Raw genomic sequence first — 19,295 nt, forward strand, 5'->3', positions numbered from 1 at the left:
GGAGATGTAGAAAGATATAGAACAAATGAATGAAAGATATGCAAAAAAGTATCGACGATAAAGGAAAGGCCATTGTTAGCTGTTTACTAGGTGAGAATGAGAACCTGATGCGGCTTGGGTGGGGGAGGGATGGAGAGAGAGGGAATGCAGGGTTACTTGGTTAGATAAATCAATATTCATCCCACTGGGTTACAAGCTGCCTTAGCGAAATACAAGATGCTGTTCTTCCAATTTGCTTTTGGCCTCATTCGCTGATGGAGGAGGCCTAGGACAGAAAGGTCAGTGTGGGAATGGGAAGGGGGATTAACGTGTTTGGCAACCGGCAAACCAGCATCTGCAGTTCCTTCTGTAAGATTTGAGAAGTTTTCCCTCATTCTGAAAGCAACACCAAACCAAAGAGCTGCAGTTTGGACATTTTAAACGGGAGACTGGGGCTGATAGCGGAGAAAGGCTGCGGTCAGTTTACCAAGGGATGTCACAATCTGTGGGTCCTAAGATGGCTGCAGGACCTCGTGACCAGCCACAAAAGTAAAAACCTTACAGCCCAATCTCTAGGTTTCTGCAAAGCCACGGCCAGAACAATGGATGGGTATTGGCCATGCAGAAACCTGCGAAACCAGGTCGAAGTCCAGACACTGGGGCGCTGACATCAGCATACTCACAATGCCCCAAGCCGACCTACACATTTAATCTCGTTAAGGGGGCACAATAGCCCATAGAAAACTACCTGGTAGGTGATGGGAAACCAGTTAAACCCATCACCTCGCAACGAAATACCAATTAACACCGTCTGGCCATCCCCGGTACCCCCGGACATAAGCGCAGATCAGAGAGAAAACTCAATACATATCTTTTAAACAAAGAGATCCCAAGATCTGGCGGGAGATAGGACGGGCCAGAATTAGTATAACTGGCCACGACTTTTGGGTTTTAAACTCATGCAAGAAAGAAGTCAAACGGATGCAGGAGGAAGAAAAGACAGGCAAGAAGAAGTGAAGTGCAAGAGAGGGGAACCGGCACGCAACTCGAGAAGAAATACTGCAAGAAACCCTGCAAGGAACGCAAGAAACGGAAGGAAGAAACTCAGGGGACAAGCACGACCCTCACGGAAAGCAGCGGAGAAGCAGCACGAACAGCCAGTAACCCCAGTAATAGCCCCATGGTGAGCATGTACCCCAATCCTGCATATCCTGGACATAGTTTAGTGTAGAGGGGAGGGTGGTTTGAATAAACGTGGGTGTGTAAAGGAATATGTGTTGGTCAATTTTGCGATGTGTCGTACGTTCCCCATCTTACAGTCGTGTATATGTCTTGTAGAACTGTGCGTTTTAGAATTCAGAGTAAAAGGTATTCATGTATATGTCTTGTAGAACTGTGCGTTTTATGATTCATAGTCAAAAGTATTCATGTAATTCGGTATGTGTCTTATAGATATGTCTTATAGAACTGTATAAGTATTCATGGACAATAGTCCCAAGCGCTCAATAAAAGCCTTTTCCATTTAAACCCTGGTCTTCAAATCTGGTCTGGTTGAATTTTTCTGCACTATAAACGCTCCTGCATCTAAGTCCAGTGTCTAGAACCGTAAGGGGTGAGTGGGTCGAACCACTCACGGGGAACCAGTGTGCGCGGCCTGGTCAAGGGATCAGAGCAAGGCACGGGGACCTTAGGTCGGGCGAAAGCTCGGCGCAGAAACCCCTTACAGATAATGGCGACCACGAAGGGACACTGGCAGCAGGATGATAGTGTACCAGAAAAGGATTTTAAAACTAGGGATGTAATGGACGAGCGCATTGCGGACTATGTTTTTAGCAAAGTGAATATAACCAAACAATGGATGTGTGGTTTGTTAGAGAACAAGCGCCCAATGGATGCAGCGATCCGGTGGATGGCCAGTAAAGCCCACAAGAGATCTGAAGAGAAGGCGGTCTGGCTGACCTGCTATAAAAAGCAGGTCCAGCTTTTGGACCGCGTGGTTGTGGCACAGGCAGCCCAGATCAGGGACCTTCAGGAGGAGGTAGAGGAGAAGGCTGCGGGTGGGAACCAATTGATCGAGGCTCTGGACTCTTTAAACAAGGAGCGCCGGGTCGTGACCAACCTCCACGAAACCAGGGTAGAGCTGATGGAGTGCCAGATCACTGAGGCCATGCGCAGTGAGGGCAAGCTCAGGGAGCAGTGCGCTTCCCTGAGCCGCCAGCTGGAGACCCAGGAAGTGAACCTTAAGGGAGTTAGGGCAGCCTATAAGATGGTTTTGGAGGACAGGTCGGAAGGGGCCGACCACGGGGCCTGCCTGCAGGAGATAGAGGGCCTGCGGGGTGCTTTAAATAAAGCAAGTGGGCTGGTCTATCTAATGAAGCCCCCAGCGAGCCAGTCGCTGGCGGTTGCGAAGGTCCCGGTTCCGGTCCCCAGAAAGACCGTGGTGGCTTCGGCCCCCAGACTCCACAATTCCCCTAGCTACGAGGCATCCTGGGAAAGGAGTAGTGTAGGGCAGAGAGAGAGAGGGGAGCTCCCGGTCGAGGACTCGGCACCGGCGCCCATGTGCCCGGTCCTGGAAACCAGACGGGGACGCCGGACCCATTCAGAGTGAGATCGTGGTGCCCCACAGCTCCCAGCAGTTAAGAGCCATGATCGGGCATGTAATGAAATTGTCCGAATCAGGGGAACCTTCGCTGCATTTTAGGGAGGTAGAGCAAACCACCGCAATCAACGGTTGCGACGAGGGAGAACGGGCAAAATTGTTGCTGTTCTCCCTGGACAGCTCGATCCTCCAATGCCTCTCAGATGAAAGCAAAAGAGGGACCAGGACCTACGATCTCCTACGGGACGAGGTCCTGGAAGTCTTGGGGATGGGCGATGAGGGCCCATTTGCCCGATTAGGGAAGACCCTCCAGATGGAGGGAGAACCCCCAAGTGTTTTTGCGGCACGACTGTGGACAGTGTATCAGAGCAGCTGCCTGCACGTCCCCGCGCGGGATGTCCTGGTCGGGAATGGGAGAGCCCAGTGGCTCCGATGTTTGGTGTCAAACAGCCTGGCAGCCGTCAGGGAACAGGCGAAAGCCTGGTTTGATCCCACACATAGTACGGAGGAGATGGTTTTGCACCGTCTCACGGTAGGGTATAGGAATACCCGGTGTACGTCTACCCGACTAGTAAAAGGGAAGGTGTACGTAGCGGAGGCTACTGCACCGGCCCAAAAGGGGTGGCGACTGGAGGGTAACCCTACCGCACAGTCCAAGTGTTTCAGGTGTGGTAAGGTGGGGCACTGGCGGAAGGATTGCAGGGTCCACACCAAGGAAGATAGGGTTGGCACCACCCAGCGCGCCGAGGTCCCAGTTAAGCCCGAGATCATCGAAACGATGATCGAGGTGATGCGGTCCCTCATGACCGCACAGGGGAAGGTGGCAGTCGCTACCGGCTCCCCGGGTGCGGGGGGGGGCACTGGACATTCCCCAATGACATCAGCCCGCACAGCCCGCCTACCTGTGTCCTCTCCGCTACGATGCGTGGAAGAGGCCGCTTGTGGAGATGGTAGTGGAGAGGCAAAGGGGCAATTATCTGTTGGACACGGGGGCTTCATGCACCGTGGTCCACACAGAGGAACCCTTTGACTCTCCCCTGTCCACAGGGGTCCCTTTCGCACTGGCGGGGTTCACAGGGAAGGAACAAGCTGGCGCGCGTTCCATCCCGCTGTCCATTCATTTGGGAGCACTCCGCACCACATGGGAGTGTATCCTGATGAAGTGGATAGCAGGGGGTGGGAAGGGGATCATTGGATCCGATTTTTTGGTAAGCCATGGGATCCTCATGGACTTACGGAACCACTGCCTTTGGGTGGACAAGGGCGGTAAGGGTGAGATAATGGTGACTAGGGGAAAAGAGGGGAAAGGGACTCTGTGCACCATGAAGCCGCCCGAGGGTTACGACCTCGAGCGCATGGTGGCGGAGGTCCCGGCCGAACTGCAAGAGTGTGTGGGGAACAACCTGAACGCGTTTGCGACCCACAAACACGATTGTGGTAGGGGAGGTAGTTATAAGCTTGGAGCACAGGGGTCAACCACAGGGGCCAGCCCTGTTAGTGGGGACTCACAGCCAAGGATGAAGCAGGTCACGCAGACAGGCAAGGTTGCCTGCGTGAGGGGGGAGGACATTCTCCAGGAATGGAGAGTCTCGCGTTTTGGGTGGGATTCAGATGAGGAAGAGCCTGATCAGCTTGACCAGGGGCTGGATCCCATTACGGAGGAAGAGGAGTCGGAGGGGGACGACAGTAACGTCCCCGACTCAAGCACCAGGAAGGCGGGGGTAGCGGGCGAAGGCTCACCACCTGTAGGCACAGGCAGGGTGAGGCCGGATGCCGCGGGTATACCCAGCACCAAGGCGGCGCTGTATTATATTTTAGATATAGATAAGGATTAGGTAATATAGATAAGGATAAGTAATATAGATAAGTATTGTGGGGATAGATGTAAATAAAGTTGATGCGTCCAGGATGTGTGGGTGTGGGGTGCAGGCTGGGGGTCAAGAGACCCGCCCGCAGGGGCATTAACAAAGCCAAGCGCTCCCCAAGAGGCTGGCTATACCATATTTTATTTGTTTTCTGGAGTGGAAGGAGGCACTCGTATGGTGGATCGTCGCCACGGCGATCGGATGTGGATGGGCCTATCGGGGCCGCACCAAGGACATCATCATTTACGGCTGCTCCGGGGACACGGCTCCCATCGCGACCGATGGGACTGGAAGGAGAGAAGCGGAGGAGACCGCAGTTCACTTCCATGAAGGCCGGTGGCCATGGTGGCTGGGATCGAACTCTTCAGAGTATTCCAGCGCCTCAGGCTTTGCTTATCGGGACACTTCGTTATTGTGTCCGAGTGTCAAGATTATCGCCCAAAGGGTAAGCGCCACCGTTGGCAAAGGGATCTGCCTGGTATGCACGGGGAAGGTCCCCGCAGACAGGCGGTGGTGGCTGAGGAAAACGAACAGGACAATGGCCAACTCCACTGTTGAGTGGGAGAGACTTGACAACGACACTCACAGGACTATTTCTGGGACTAAAGAACAGTTGAGTGTGTGTTGGGACAAATGGTGGGAACCGGATGAGGGGATCTATATGTGTATGTGGGGTTGGAGGTATCGCTGACGTGCGGGTGGGCGAGCAGGACCCAGCCGCAAGCTGCTAGGAGGACGGGCCCCCTCCGCACCGTCTGAACTGTGATTTGCATCGTTTGTTTTTTTCAAAATTATATAAAGAATGATTGTGTTGAAGGAATGTAAAAAAATGTATCGTTTTGCTGTTGTGTTGTTTTCATGTCCTACATTAAAGCTGACACCAGTAGGAGGATGGCGGAGGCATCGGCCTGGGACAAGGTGTAGATGTATATGTCTGACATGAAAATGTACATACTTGTAATATAGTTTTGCCCGGGACACGGGCAGTAAAGGTCAGCCTAAAAGATGGGGACTGTACGTTCGCAATGGAACACTAGTTAGTTAAAACCTCAGGGGTCTGGATGTGGAGAATCGGGAAAACATTGCTCAACCACATTATTTAATTGATTCGATAAGCTGGGGTTATGCAAATCAACAGGAGGGACTGTAAGATTTGAGAAGTTTTCCCTCATTCTGAAAGCAACACCAAACCAAAGAGCTGCAGTTTGTACATTTTAAACGGGAGACTGGGGCTGATAGCGGAGAAAGGCTGCGGTCAGTTTACCAAGGGATGTCACAATCTGTGGGTCCTAAGATGGCTGCAGGACCTCGTGACCAGCCACAAAAGTAAAAACCTTACAGCCCAGTCTCTAGGTTTCTGCAAAGCCACGACCAGAACAATGGATGGGTATTGGCCATGCAGAAACCTGCGAAACCAGGTCGAAGTCCAGACACTGAGGCGCTGACATCAGCATACTCACAATGCCCCAAGCCGACCTACACAGTTAATCTCGTTAAGGGGGCACAATAGCCCATAGAAAACTACCTGGTAGGTGATGGGAAACCAGTTAAACCCATCACCTCGCAACGAAATACCAATTAACACCGTCTGGCCATCCCCGGTACCCCCGGACATAAGCGCAGATCAGAGAGAAAACTCAATACATATCTTTTAAACAAAGAGATCCCAAGATCTGGCGGGAGATAGGACGGGCCAGAATTAGTATAACTGGCCACGACTTTTGGGTTTTAAACTCATGCAAGAAAGAAGTCAAACGGATGCAGGAGGAAGAAAAGACAGGCAAGAAGAAGCGAAGTGCAAGAGAGGGGAACCGGCACGCAACTCGAGAAGAAATACTGCAAGAAAACCTGCAAGGAACGCAAGAAACGGAAGGAAGAAACTCAGGGGACAAGCACGACCCTCATGGAAAGCAGCGGAGACGCAGCACGAACAGCCAGTAACCTCAGTAATAGCCCCATGGTGAGCATGTGCCCCAATCCTGCAAATCCTGGACATAGTTTAGTGTAGAGGTTTGAATAAACGTGGGTGTGTAAAGGAATATGTGTTGGTCAATTTTGCGATGTGTCGTACGTTCCCCATCTTACAGTCGTGTATATGTCTTGTAGAACTGTGCGTTTTAGAATTCAGAGTAAAAGGTATTCAGGTATATGTCTTGTAGAACTGTGCGTTTTATGATTCATAGTCAAAAGTATTCATGTAATTCGGTATGTGTCTTATAGATATGTCTTATAGAACTGTATAAGTATTCATGGACAATAGTCCCAAGCGCTCAATAAAATCCTTTTCCATTTAAACCCTGGTCTTCAAATCTGGTCTGGTTGAATTTTTCTGCACTATAAACGCTCCTGCATCTAAGTCCAGTGTCTAGAACCGTAAGGGGTGAGTGGGTCGAACCACTCATGGGGAACCAGTGTGCGCGGCCTGGTCAAGGGATCAGAGCAAGGCACGGGGACCTTAGGTCGGACGAAAGCTCGGCGCAGAAACCCCTTACACTTCCTACACACAGTGTTTAGGTAAGTTGGCCATAAAACAGAATCTCATCCCACTTTAATTTTAATGCAATTAGATAAATTAGTGTCATATATCGAGTGCAATATTTGCCCCAGATGAATTCATTTACAAGATTGCTTGGATACTCTGGAGAATTACTCAGCAAAATTGCGTCTGGTTCTTGATAAATTCCTGTGGTAAATATCTTCTGTCATATATTTAAAGCAGACAAATTGTGGGTGTTCTCACCTTGGCAGTCTTTCTGAGTCATGAAAGTTTCTCACATTCACTCTCACAACCAATGAACATGAGAGATTACATTCACAAGCTGAACAACTTCAATAAGACATTTCTGACACTGCCCGCAATTCAGGGGGGAATGAAGAGATGTTGTTACAAAGACAGCGTGCAGCATTGGGCTTTGTTTACATTGTTCATGCCTCCATTCTTCTCCCAACCAGAAACACTTTGCAGCACCGGTCTTGAGGCTACCTCTAAATGTAAGCAGCAGATCATTAAGAAGAGCTGTTCCGCTGGAAATTCTCAACTTCATGGAAGTTCTCCCAGTGCTGCTCTGATCTGGCAGTACAAGCTTCATTGCTCTTGCACTACATATCTCTCTGGATAGCACAAGGATGTCATGAGCCATGACTGCACAGAATGGTTTAGCTTCTCCCGATTCTATATTTGCTCTCTCTGCCCTTTTACAAATAAAGTTGACACCCGTGCCAGCCTAAACCGATACAGCCAAAAGCTTCTGCAGAAGCAAAGTTTGCACTATATAATTCTGGGTTTGATTATGATCGTACAGAGATTTAAAAGGTACTTTTTGGTTCTTTGTTAATAGCGGTTAGCTGCATTTAGATGGATAAGTCGTGTTTAGTTTAGTTTAGAGATACAGCATGGAAGCAGGTCAATAGACAATAGACAATAGGTGCAGGGGGAGGCCATTCGGCCCTTCGAGCCAGCACCGCCATTCAATGTGATCATGGCTGATCATTCTCAATCAGTACCCCGTTCCTGCCTTCTCCCCATACCCCCTGACTCCGCTATCCTTAAGAGCTCTATCCAGCTCTCTGTTGAATGCATTCAGAGAACTGGCCTCCACTACCTTCTGAGGCAGAGAATTCCACAGATTCACAACTCTCTGACTGAAAACGTTTTCCCTCATCTCAGTTCTAAATGGCCTACCCCTTATTCTTAAACTGTGGCCCCTTGTTCTGGACTCCCCCAACATTGGGAACATGTTTCCTGCCTCTAACGTGTCCAACCCCTTAATAATCTTATATGTTTCGATAAGATCTCCTCTCATCCTTCTAAATTCCAGTGCATACAAGCCTAGTCGCTCCAGTCTTTCAACATATGATAGTCCCGCCATTCCGGGAATTAACCTTCGGCCCACCGAGCCCACACCGACCAGCGATCCCCGCACACTCACACTATCCTGCACACACACGAGGGCCAATTTACAATTTTATCGAAGCCAATTAACCTACAAACCTGTATGTCTTTAGAGTGTGGGAGGAAACCGGAGCAGCCGGAGAAAGCACACGCAGACCACAGGGAGAACGTACAAATTCTGTACAGCGAACGCCCATAGTCAGGATCGATCCCGGGTCTCTGGCACCGTAAGGCAGCAACTCTACCGCTGTGTCACTGTGCCACCTCTACTTAAAGCCACTACTTGTCTGGGCAACCATTTGTCTGAAGGTCATTCTGTAAGAGTACAAATGCAGTCATCAAAACAGTGGCCAAAAGCCCAGGATATTGAAATAAGTATTGAATTGACTCATCTTTACATAACATCACCAGTTTTTCTCAGTGCAACTTTTCACTTATTGACTGTTCCATTTGACAAGATTTATCACAGGATAAGCGAGGGCTAAAATCTCTTTCCAAATGCAGTCTGACCACTTAATTGCTTTGGCATACAATCTGAGTGTAACAGTGCTCTCACTCTTTCCAGTCAAGGATCAATCAGCAAGAGGGCTGCCAGCTCGTTTTTTTTTAACTTTCTCACTAACCTAAGGGATACTGAAACCAATTACAGTCATTTCACCAGTCCTAGCTGTGGTTGGCTAATTCAGCGCACATTAACTGGAAGGAGGGATGTGGCAAGTCGAAGAACTCTTCATCACAGTGGGTTTGTGCTGCGTGCTCATTTACTGCTATTGATGACTGTACACACTACCTTCTAGAGTAAGGTTTTATTTATTGGATGGCTATGTTGTTTTCTCCGAACAATCTTTGGTTTTGTTAAGTGAGCATTAGGGTGTATTCCCAGTATTGCTGTCAGTATTGTTCATCTAGAGCCAAGGTGAAGATTTATGCCAGTTTCTGGGATCTGAACATAGCTGTTATGTATACTCTAAAAAGTAAAAAAATAGATTATTTTTAGTGCAATATCATGACTGGATGATTATTTGCAGTCACGGAACAACCAGTCTTTTCAGTCAGACTGATGTGATGGTATATGCATGGTAATGGAAAGGGTGCCAAGAAGATTTACTACGATGTTGCCTCAATGGACTCGAGGGCCTGAGTTATAGGGAGATGTTGGACAGGCTAGGACTTCATTCTTCGGAGCGCAGGAGGATGAAGGGTGATCTAATAGTGGTGTATGAGATTATGAGGGAAATAAATAGGGTGAATGCACTGAATCTTTTACCCAGAGTAGGGGAATCAAAAACCAGGGGACATGGGTTTAAGTCGAGAGGGGAAAGATGTAATAGAACCTGAGGGGCACATTTTTCACAGAGGGTGGTGGATATATGGAATGATTTGCCTGAGGACATAGTTGACAACGTTTAAAATACATTTGGACAGGTACGTGGATAGGACGTTTAGAAAACATGGACCAAATGTGGGCAAATGGGACTAGCATAGATGAGGCATTTTGGTCAACATGGACAAGTTGGGCCAAAAAGCCAGTTTCCATGCTGTATGACTACTCTATGAGGCTGGCTTTATTGACTTTGCCCAATTGCAGATTACTGCACAGAAACAGAATTTATGACATCTCCACGTCAAGAATAACAGTTCTTAATTGTCATTTGCACTGGGACCAGAACAATGAAAGTGTTACTTGCTGTACAAGCACATTACACATAACAATGCAACAATTAAATATACAACACATTATCAGTTATTCCATGTACATGTTTTTAGCAAACTTCATTTTGGTGCTACACATTTCCAGAGGCTAAAATTCAAAAATTCAAATAATTTATGCAGAAGATTATTGCTACTTGTAATAAAAATTATGAAGACTATGTTGAACTTGTTATAAATAATAACAATGCTGATAACACCAGGAAAAGTATGGGAGGTAGTTATTAGTTAAGCAAAATTAACAGTACTTCCTTTCATTCTTACAGGCAGCCTTGAATCATTGGTACTGGATGAATTTTGATCATCTGAAGAGGGGTACTAGCCCAAATCACCATCTGTCCATTTCCCTCCACAGATGCTGCCTGGTCCATTGAGTTTCCCTAGCAGTTTCCTTTAGTTCAAGATTACAGCATCTGCAATGTTTCCATTTCATCGTTTTATTTTGATTTCAGGTTTTCAAAACCTTATATCCACCATCCCTTTCTCCACCATAGTAGGGACTGATGAAACAACAGTTTGAGCTCTCTTACATATGAAGATGTAATGAGAATGCCAAGGTCTATAATGAGAATGCCAAGGTCCAAGTCATTTCTCTTTTCAAAAGTCAAGAGTGTTTATTTGTTATATGCACTGGATGTGAAGCGGAACAATGAAATTCCAGATTTCAATGAAGTTTCCAGCATTCGCAATCTATTGCGTCTCAAATGAAATGTTTAGTTGCTGCAGCTTTACATAGAACATCAAACAGCACAGTCTAATAGATAGAAGATAGACACATAATGCTGGAGTAACTCAACGGATTTGGCAGCAGTATAAGAAAATAACTGCAGATGCTGGTACAAATCGATTTATTCACAAAATGCTGGAGTAACTCAGCAGGTCAGGCAGCATCTCTGGAGAAAAGAATTGGTAACGTTTTGAGCTGGAACCCTTCTTCAGATTGATTGCACATGTCTGAAGAAGGATTGCCACCCGAATGGTCACCTATTCCTTTTCTCTAGAGATGCTGCCTGACCCGCTGAGTTACTCCAGCATTTTATGTCCATCTTCAGTATAAACCAGCGCCTGCAGCTCCTTCTTACACAGCTTAGTAGATATATTATACACAACAAGGACAACAAATATACAATAATAATAATAATAATAATAATAATATATTCCTTTATTTGTCCCACACCGGGGAAATTTACAGTGTTACAGCAGCAAAGTAGATAGCAAGAGAGCAAGAGATCATTCATTATCACATAACATATCACTTATTCCAAGCAAACCTGATCATATTAGTGCAAAAAACAAAGTGCATAGAGCAACCAAGTTTGTTGTGGTTCAGTAAGATTGAGGTGGTTGAAGTAAGCTTATGGTTAGTGTGTGCAGGGTGGCTCAAAAACATAGAATCAGGGGACTTTACCAAGGAAAGACACTCAGTGGGTCTGAGAGCATCCCTGGAGAACATGGATAGGTGATATCTCAGGGCAGAATCCTTCTTCAGATAACTCGAAAAACATGATGGTTGATGGTAAGAAGTTGATCCTGAACCTAGAGGTAATGGTTCTCAGGCTTCTGTACCTACTTCCCGATGGTAGCAATGAGAGGGCAGGGTGCTAATGATCCTAGAGGATATTAGCTTCCTTCTTGACGGAGCACTTCTCTATGGCACTTTTGATAGTGGGGAGGTCAGTACCTATGATGGACCAGGCCTCAGCCTCCTTCAGCCTCTTCAGCCTCCTTCATTCTTAACCATTCGAATTTCCAAACCAAGCCTTGAAGCAACCAATCTGTATGTTCTTTTGCATACACTCATAGAAATTCTTTGGAATATTTGACAACATGGTGAATCTCCTCAAATTTCTGAGGAATGGAGATGTTGGTGATTTCATGTCTGCTCATTTGATTTTGCCTCCATGGTCTTCACATAGTCAATTATATATTAACCTCTAAGATACGTGTTTTTTAAAATATAATAATTACATATAATAAATAAATCAGAAGATTCCAGAGATATTTGACAGGTCAGATAGCTTCTGAGGAGAAAGGAAAAAGTTAGTTACAGTACAGTTACCATTCATCAGAAGTGAGAAAATTAAAACATTAGAAATGAAACAAGTGGAAATTTGAAGAGAAATGAGGGAGGGGGTGGGGAGAACAAACGGGAAGCTTCATAGTATTGTGGAGGCAGAGATAGAGAGAGAGAGAGAGTAAATGACATAAATTGTGGTTATCCCATCTTTAAAATGGTTATTAAGACGAAAGGAAAACACAAGGGGATCAATGAAATGTGAATTGTTAGAAAAGGGTGAAATTCAAACGTATTACACATTTATTTCTGTTTTCAATTTTCCGGACCTGATGATCGTTCATGAACCCAGGCTGTTGATTATTTTTCTCCCTCCACAAATGCTGAAATAACCTGCTAAGTGTTTCCAGAATTTCTGTTCTATTTTAAATTTCCAGTATTTGCAGCATCTTGATTTTAAAAACAATCTTAGAGAGTTGGAAATGTGAGATGCACCACTAGAACAGTTGTTGAGCTGAAATGATTGAACTTGCTCTCAAGTCCCAAATGCTCGAATGTGCCAAGAAGGAACATGAGTTGTTGCTCAAACTTAAACACTTCAATTACTTTCAAAATTTGCAACACAATTAATTGTCCTCTGCCTTCTGCAGAGAGAATTCAATATTAATTACATTTCTAGAATTTTAATCTTTGTAAATGTGACAAAAAAAGCCTACCATTATTTATTTTTAAACTGTTGGAGAACTCAACAGTTCAGGCAGCATCTGAGAAGGGAACTGGGCAGATGATGTCTCCAGTGGGGAACCTTTGGATGCTGCCTGACCCGCTGAGAGATCCCAGCAGTTTGTTTATTGCATAAAATTCCAGCATCTGTAGATGTTGTAGATATGGACTTCAGTAAAGCATTTGACATGGTTCCTCAAAGTTGGCTGCTCTGGAATTGACATGGATAGAGAATTGGTTGGCAGACAGGAAACAAAGAGTAGGAATAAAAGGGTCCCTGTCAGAATGGCAGGCAGTGGCGAGTGGAGTACTGCAAGGCTCGGTGCTGGGGCTGCAAATATTTACAATATATATTAATGATTTAGATGATGGAATTAAAAGTAACACTAGAAAATTTGCAGATGACACAAAGCTGGGTGGCAATGTGAACTGCAAAGAGGATGCTAGGAGGTTGCAGGGTGACTTGGACAGGTTGAGTGAGTGGGCAGATGCATGGCAGATGCAGTATTATGTAGATAAATGTGAGGTTATCCACTTTGGTGGCAAGAACAAGGAGGCAGATTATTATCTCTATGGTGTCAGACCTGGGTGTACTTGTACACCAATCACTGAAAGTAAGTATGCAGGTACAGCAGGCAGTGAAGAAAGCTAATGGCATGTTGGCCTTCATAACAAGAGGATTTGAGTATAGGAATAAAGAGGTCCTTCTGCAGTTGTACAGGGCCATGGTGAGACCTCATCTGGAGTATTGTGTGCAATTTTGGTCTCCTAATTTGAGGAAGGACATCATTGCTATTGAGGCAGTGCAGCGTAGGCTCACGAGGTTAATCCCCGGGATGGCGGGACTGTTATATGAGGAAAGATTGGAAAGACTGGGCTTGTATTCAATGGAATTTAGAAGGATGAGAGGGGATCCTATAGAAACGTATAAAATTACAAAAGAACTGGACAAGCTGGATGAGGAAAAATGTTCCCAATGTTGGGGGAGTCCAGAACCAGGAGCAAAGAGGTCATTATAGGAGCAAAGAGGTCCTTCTGCAGTTGTACAGGGCCCTAGTGAGACCGCACCTGGAGTACTGTGTGCAGTTTTGGTCTCCAAATTTGAGGAAGGACATTCATGCTATTGAGGTCGTGCAGTGTAGGTTCACTAGGTTAATTCCCGGGACTTATGGTGGGACTGTCATATGTTGAAAGACTGGAGCAGCTAGGCTTGTATGCACTGGAATTTAGAAGGATGAGAGGGGATCTTATCGAAACATATAAGATTATTAAGGGTTTGGACACATTAGAGGCAGGAAACATGTTCCCAATTTTGGGGGAGTCCAGAACCAGGGGCCACAGTTTAAGAGTAAGGGGTAGGCCATTTAGAACGGTCAGAGAGTTGTAAATCTGTGGAATTCTCTGCCTCAGAAGGCAGTAGAAGCCAATTCACTGGATGAATTTAAAAGAGAGTTAGATAGAGCTCTCGGGGCCACATTGAATGGTAGTGCTGGCTCAAAGGGCCGAATAGCCTACTCCTGCACCTATTGTATATTGTCTATTGTCTATTGTCTAACCAGGGGCCACAGTCTAAGAATTAGGGGAGACCATTTAAAATTGAGATGAGAAAGATCTTTTTGACCCAGTGAGTTGTGAATTTGTGGAATTCTCTGCCACAAAAGGCAGTAGAAGCCAATTCACTGGATGAATTTAAAAGAGAGTTAGATAGAGGCCAGTGTCTAGTGGAGTGCCCCAAGGATCTGTGTTGGGTCCACTGTTGTTTGTCATTTACATTAATGATCTGGATGATGGTGTGGCAAATTGGATTAGTAAATATGCAGATGATACTAAGATAGGTGGAGTAGTTGATAGTGAGGTAGATTTTCAAAGTCTACAGAGAGACTTGGGCCTTTTGGAAGGGTGGGCTGAAAGATGGCAGATGGAGTTTAATGCTGATAAGTGTGAGGTGCTGCATTTTGGTAGGACAAATCAAAATAGGACGTACAGGGTAAATGGTAGGGAATTGAGGAATGCAGTGGAACAGAGGGATCTGGGAATAACTGTGCATTGTTCCCTGAAGGTGGAATCTCATGTGGATAGGGTGGTGAAGAAGGCGTTTGGTATGCTTGCCTTTATAAATCAGAGCATCGAGTATAGAAGTTGGGATGTAATGTTGAAATTGTACAGGGCATTGGTGAGGCCGAATCTGGAGTATGGTGTGCAGTTCTGGTCGCCAAATTATAGGAAGGATGTCGACAAAATGGAGAGGGTACAGAGGAGATTTACTAGAATGTTGCCTGGGTTTCAGCACTTAGGCTACAGAGAGAGGTTGAACAGGTTGGGTCTTTATTCTTTGGAGCGTAGAAGGTTGAGGGGGGACTTGATAGAGGTTTTTAAAATTTTGAGAGGGACGGACAGAGTTGACGTGGGTAGGCTTTTCCCTTTGAGAGTGGGGAAGATTCCAACAAGGGGACATAGCTTCAGAATTGAGGGGCAAAGGTTTAGGGGTAACATGAGGGGGAACTTCTTTACTCAGAGGGTTGTGGCTGTATGGAATGGGCTTCCGGTGGAAGTGGTGGAGGCTGGCTCGATTTTATTATTTAAGAGTAAATTGGATAGGTATATGGATAGGAGGGGATTGGAGGGTTGTGGTCTGAGTGCAGGTAGATGAGACTAGGTCAGGGAGAATGGTCGGCGTGGACTGGTAGGGCTGGACAGGCCTGTTTCCATGCTGTAGTTGTTATATGTTATATGTATAGAGCTCTCGGGGCCAGCTGAATCAAGGGATATGGGGAGTAGGCAGGCATGGGATACTGATTGTGGATGATCAGCCATGATCAGTAGGCAGGCATGGGATACTGATTGTGGATGATCAGCCATGATCACAATGAATGGTGGTGCTGGCTCGAAGGGCCAAATGGCCTCCTCCTGCACCTGTTTTCTATGTTTTTATGGAAGATTGGATCGCATGGAATCCAAGAAGAGATAGCTGAATCAATAGAAAATTGGCTTCAAGGAAGGAAGCAGAGGGTGATGGTGGAAGATTGTTTCTCGGACTGGAGGCCTGTGACTAGTGGTGTGCTTCAGAGTTCGATGCTGGGCCCTTTACTGTTTGTCATCTATATCAATGATTTGGATGGTAAGATTAGCGGGTTTGCAGATGATATAAACATGGTAAGATTAGCAAGTTTGCAGATGATACAAAAGTGGGTGGTTTTGCAGATAGTGAAGATGGTTGTGAACAATTGCAGCAGGATCTTGATCAATTCGCCAGATGAGCTGAGGAATGGTTGATGGAATTTAATGCAGAAAAATGTGAGGTGCTTTTCACCCAGAGAGTTGTGAATCTGTGGAATTCTCTTCCTCAGAAGACAGTGGAGGCCAATTCTCTGGATGTTTTCAAGAGAGAGCTAGATAGAGCTCTTAAAGATAGCAGAGTCAGGGATAGGGATATGGGGTGAAGGCAGGAACGAGGTACTGATTGTGAATGATCAGCCATGATCACATTGAATGGCGGTACTGGCTTGAAGGGCCAAGTGGCCTACTCCTGCACCTATTGTCTATTGTCTATTGTCTGGTGGGTGACTCCATCGTCCGAGGGACGGACGGAAGATTCTGTGGCAACAGGAGGGACTTGAGGATGGTCTGTTGCCTCCCTGGTGCCAGGGTTCAGCACATCACGGACCGGCTTCAGAAAATCCTAGTGAGGGAAGGCGATCAACCTGAAGTTGTTGTGCACGTGGGCACGAATGACGTCGGGCAGAAGAGGAAGGAGGTGCTACAGCGGGAGTTTAGAGAGTTAGGAAAAAGACTGAGAAGTAGGACGTCGAAGGTGGTTATCTCTGGACTGCTACCGGTACCTCGTGCTGGTGAGGCCAGGAACAGAGAGATAGAGGGTATGAATTTATGGCTGAGGGGCTGGTGCAGAGAGCAGGGATTTAGATTTCTGGACCACTGGGATTTCTTCTGGGCTTGGGGTGACTTGTACAAAAGGGACGGGTTACATCTTAACAGCAGGGGGACAAACATTCTGGCAGGCAGGTTTGCTAGTGTGACACCTGTGGCTTTAAACTAAGTAGTGGGGGGGAGGGGTTAACAAATTGTGAATATGAAGATGAGGTTAAAGGAAATACAGGAGATATTGCAGAAGACTCTCGGAAGAATGGGAACAGAAGTTCTAGAGGGGAAAAGAAATTAAAGGCAGGGCCATTTGTGACCGATGTGAGAGGGGAGGTAAATACAGAAGTTAAAGTGTTGTACTTAAATGCGCGTAGTATAAAAAATAAAGTGGATGAGCTTGAGGCTCAGTTAGTCATGGGCAAGTATGATGTTGTAGGGATCACTGAGACATGGCTACAAGAGGACCAGGGCTGGGAACTGAATATTCAGGGGTACACAATGTATAAAAAAGACAGACAGGAGGGCAGAGGGGATGGGGTTGCTCTGCTGGTAAGGAATGATATTCATTCCCTTGCAAGGGGTGACATAGAATCAGGAGATGTTGAATCAGTATGGATAGAAATGAGGAATTGTAAGGGTAAAAAGACCCCAATGGGAGTTATCTATAGGCCCCCAAACAGTAGCCTCGACATAGGGTGCAAGTTGAATCAGGAGATAAAATTGGCGTGTCACAAATGTAATGCTACGGTGGTTATGGGAGATTTCAACATGCAGGTAGACTGGGAAAATCAGGTTGGAAATGGACCCCATGAAAGAGAGTTTGTAGAGTGCCTTCGAGATGGATTCTTAGAACAGCTTGTACTGGAGCCTACCAGGGAGAACGCAATTCTGGATTTAGTGTTGTGTAATGATTCTGATCTGATAAGGGGACTAGAGGTAAAAGAGCCATTAGGAGGCGGTGATCACAACATGATAAGTTTTACTCTGCAAATGGAAAGGCAGAAGGGAAAATCGGAAGTGTCAGTATTACAGTATAGCAAAGGGGATTACAGAGGCATGAGGCAGGAGCTGGCCAAAATTGACTGGAAGGAGGCCCTAGCAGGGAAGACGGTAGAACAGCAATGGCAGGTATTCTTGGGAATAATGCAGAGGTTGCAGGATCAATTTATCCCAAAGAGGCGGAAAGACTCTAAGGGGAGTAAGAGACACCTGTGGCTGACAAGGGAAGTCAAGGACAGCATAAAATTAAGGAGAGGAAGTATAACATAGCAAAGAAGAGTGGGAAGACAGAGGATTGGGACTCTTTTAAAGAGCAACAAAAGTTAACTAAAAAGGCAATACGGGGAGAAAAGATGAGGTACGAGGGTAAACTAGCCAATAATATAAAGGAGGATAGCAAAAGTTTTTTTAGGTACGTGAAGAGGAAAAAAATAGTCAAGGCAAATGTGGGTCCCTTGAAGACAGAAGCAGGGGAATTTATTATGGGGAACAAAGAAATGGCAGACGAGTTAAACCGTCAATTTGGATCTGTCTTCACTGAGGAAGATACACAATCTCCCAAATGTTCTAGGGGCCGGAGAACCTAGGGTGATGGAGGAACTGAAGGAAATCCACATTAGGCAGGAAATGGTTTTGGGTAGACTGATGGGACTGAAGGCTGATAAATCCCCAGGGCCTGATGGTCTGCATCCCAGGGTACTTAAGGAGGTGGCTCTAGAAATAGTGGAAGCATTGGAGATCATTTTTCAATGTTCTATAGATTCAGGATCAGTTCCTGTGGATTGGAGGATAGCAAATGTTATCCCACTTTTTAAGAAAGGAGGGAGAGAGAAAACGGGTAATTATAGACCAGTTAGTCTGACATCAGTGGTGGGGAAGATGCTGGAGTCAATTATAAAAGACGAAATTGCTGAGCATTTGGATAGCAGTAACAAGATCATTCCGAGTCAGCATGGATTTACGAAGGGGAAATCATGCTTGACAAATCTACTGGAATTTTTTGAGGATGTAACTAGGAAAATTGACAGGGGAGAGTCAGTGGATGTGGTGTACCTCGACTTTCAGAAAGCCTTCGACAAGGTCCCACATAGGAGATTAGTGGGCAAAATTAGAGCACATGGTATTGGGGGTAGGGTGCTGACATGGATAGAAAATTGGTTGACAGACGGAAAGCAAAGAGTGGGGATAAATGGATCCCTTTCGGAATGGCAGGCAGTGACCAGTGGGGTACCGCAAGGTTCGGTGCTGGGACCCCAGCTATTTACGATATACATTAATGACTTAGATGAATGGATTAAAAGTACCATTAGCAAATTTGCAGATGATACTAAGCTGGGGGGTAGTGTGAATTGTGAGGAAGATGCAATAAGGCTGCAGGGTGACTTGGACAGGTTGTGTGAGTGGGCGGATACATGGCAGATGCAGTTTAATGTAGATAAGTGTGAGGTTATTCACTTTGGAAGTAAGAATAGAAAGGCAGATTATTATCTGAATGGTGTCAAGTTAGGAAGAGGGGATGTTCAACGAGATCTGGGTGTCCTAGTGCATCAGTCACTGAAAGGAAGCATGCAGGTACAGCAGGCAGTGAAGAAAGCCAATGGAATATTGGCCTTCATAACAAGAGGAGTTGAGTAT

The sequence above is a fragment of the Rhinoraja longicauda genome, chromosome 1, assembly GCF_053455715.1.
Source record: "Rhinoraja longicauda isolate Sanriku21f chromosome 1, sRhiLon1.1, whole genome shotgun sequence".
NCBI lineage: Eukaryota > Metazoa > Chordata > Chondrichthyes > Rajiformes > Arhynchobatidae > Rhinoraja > Rhinoraja longicauda.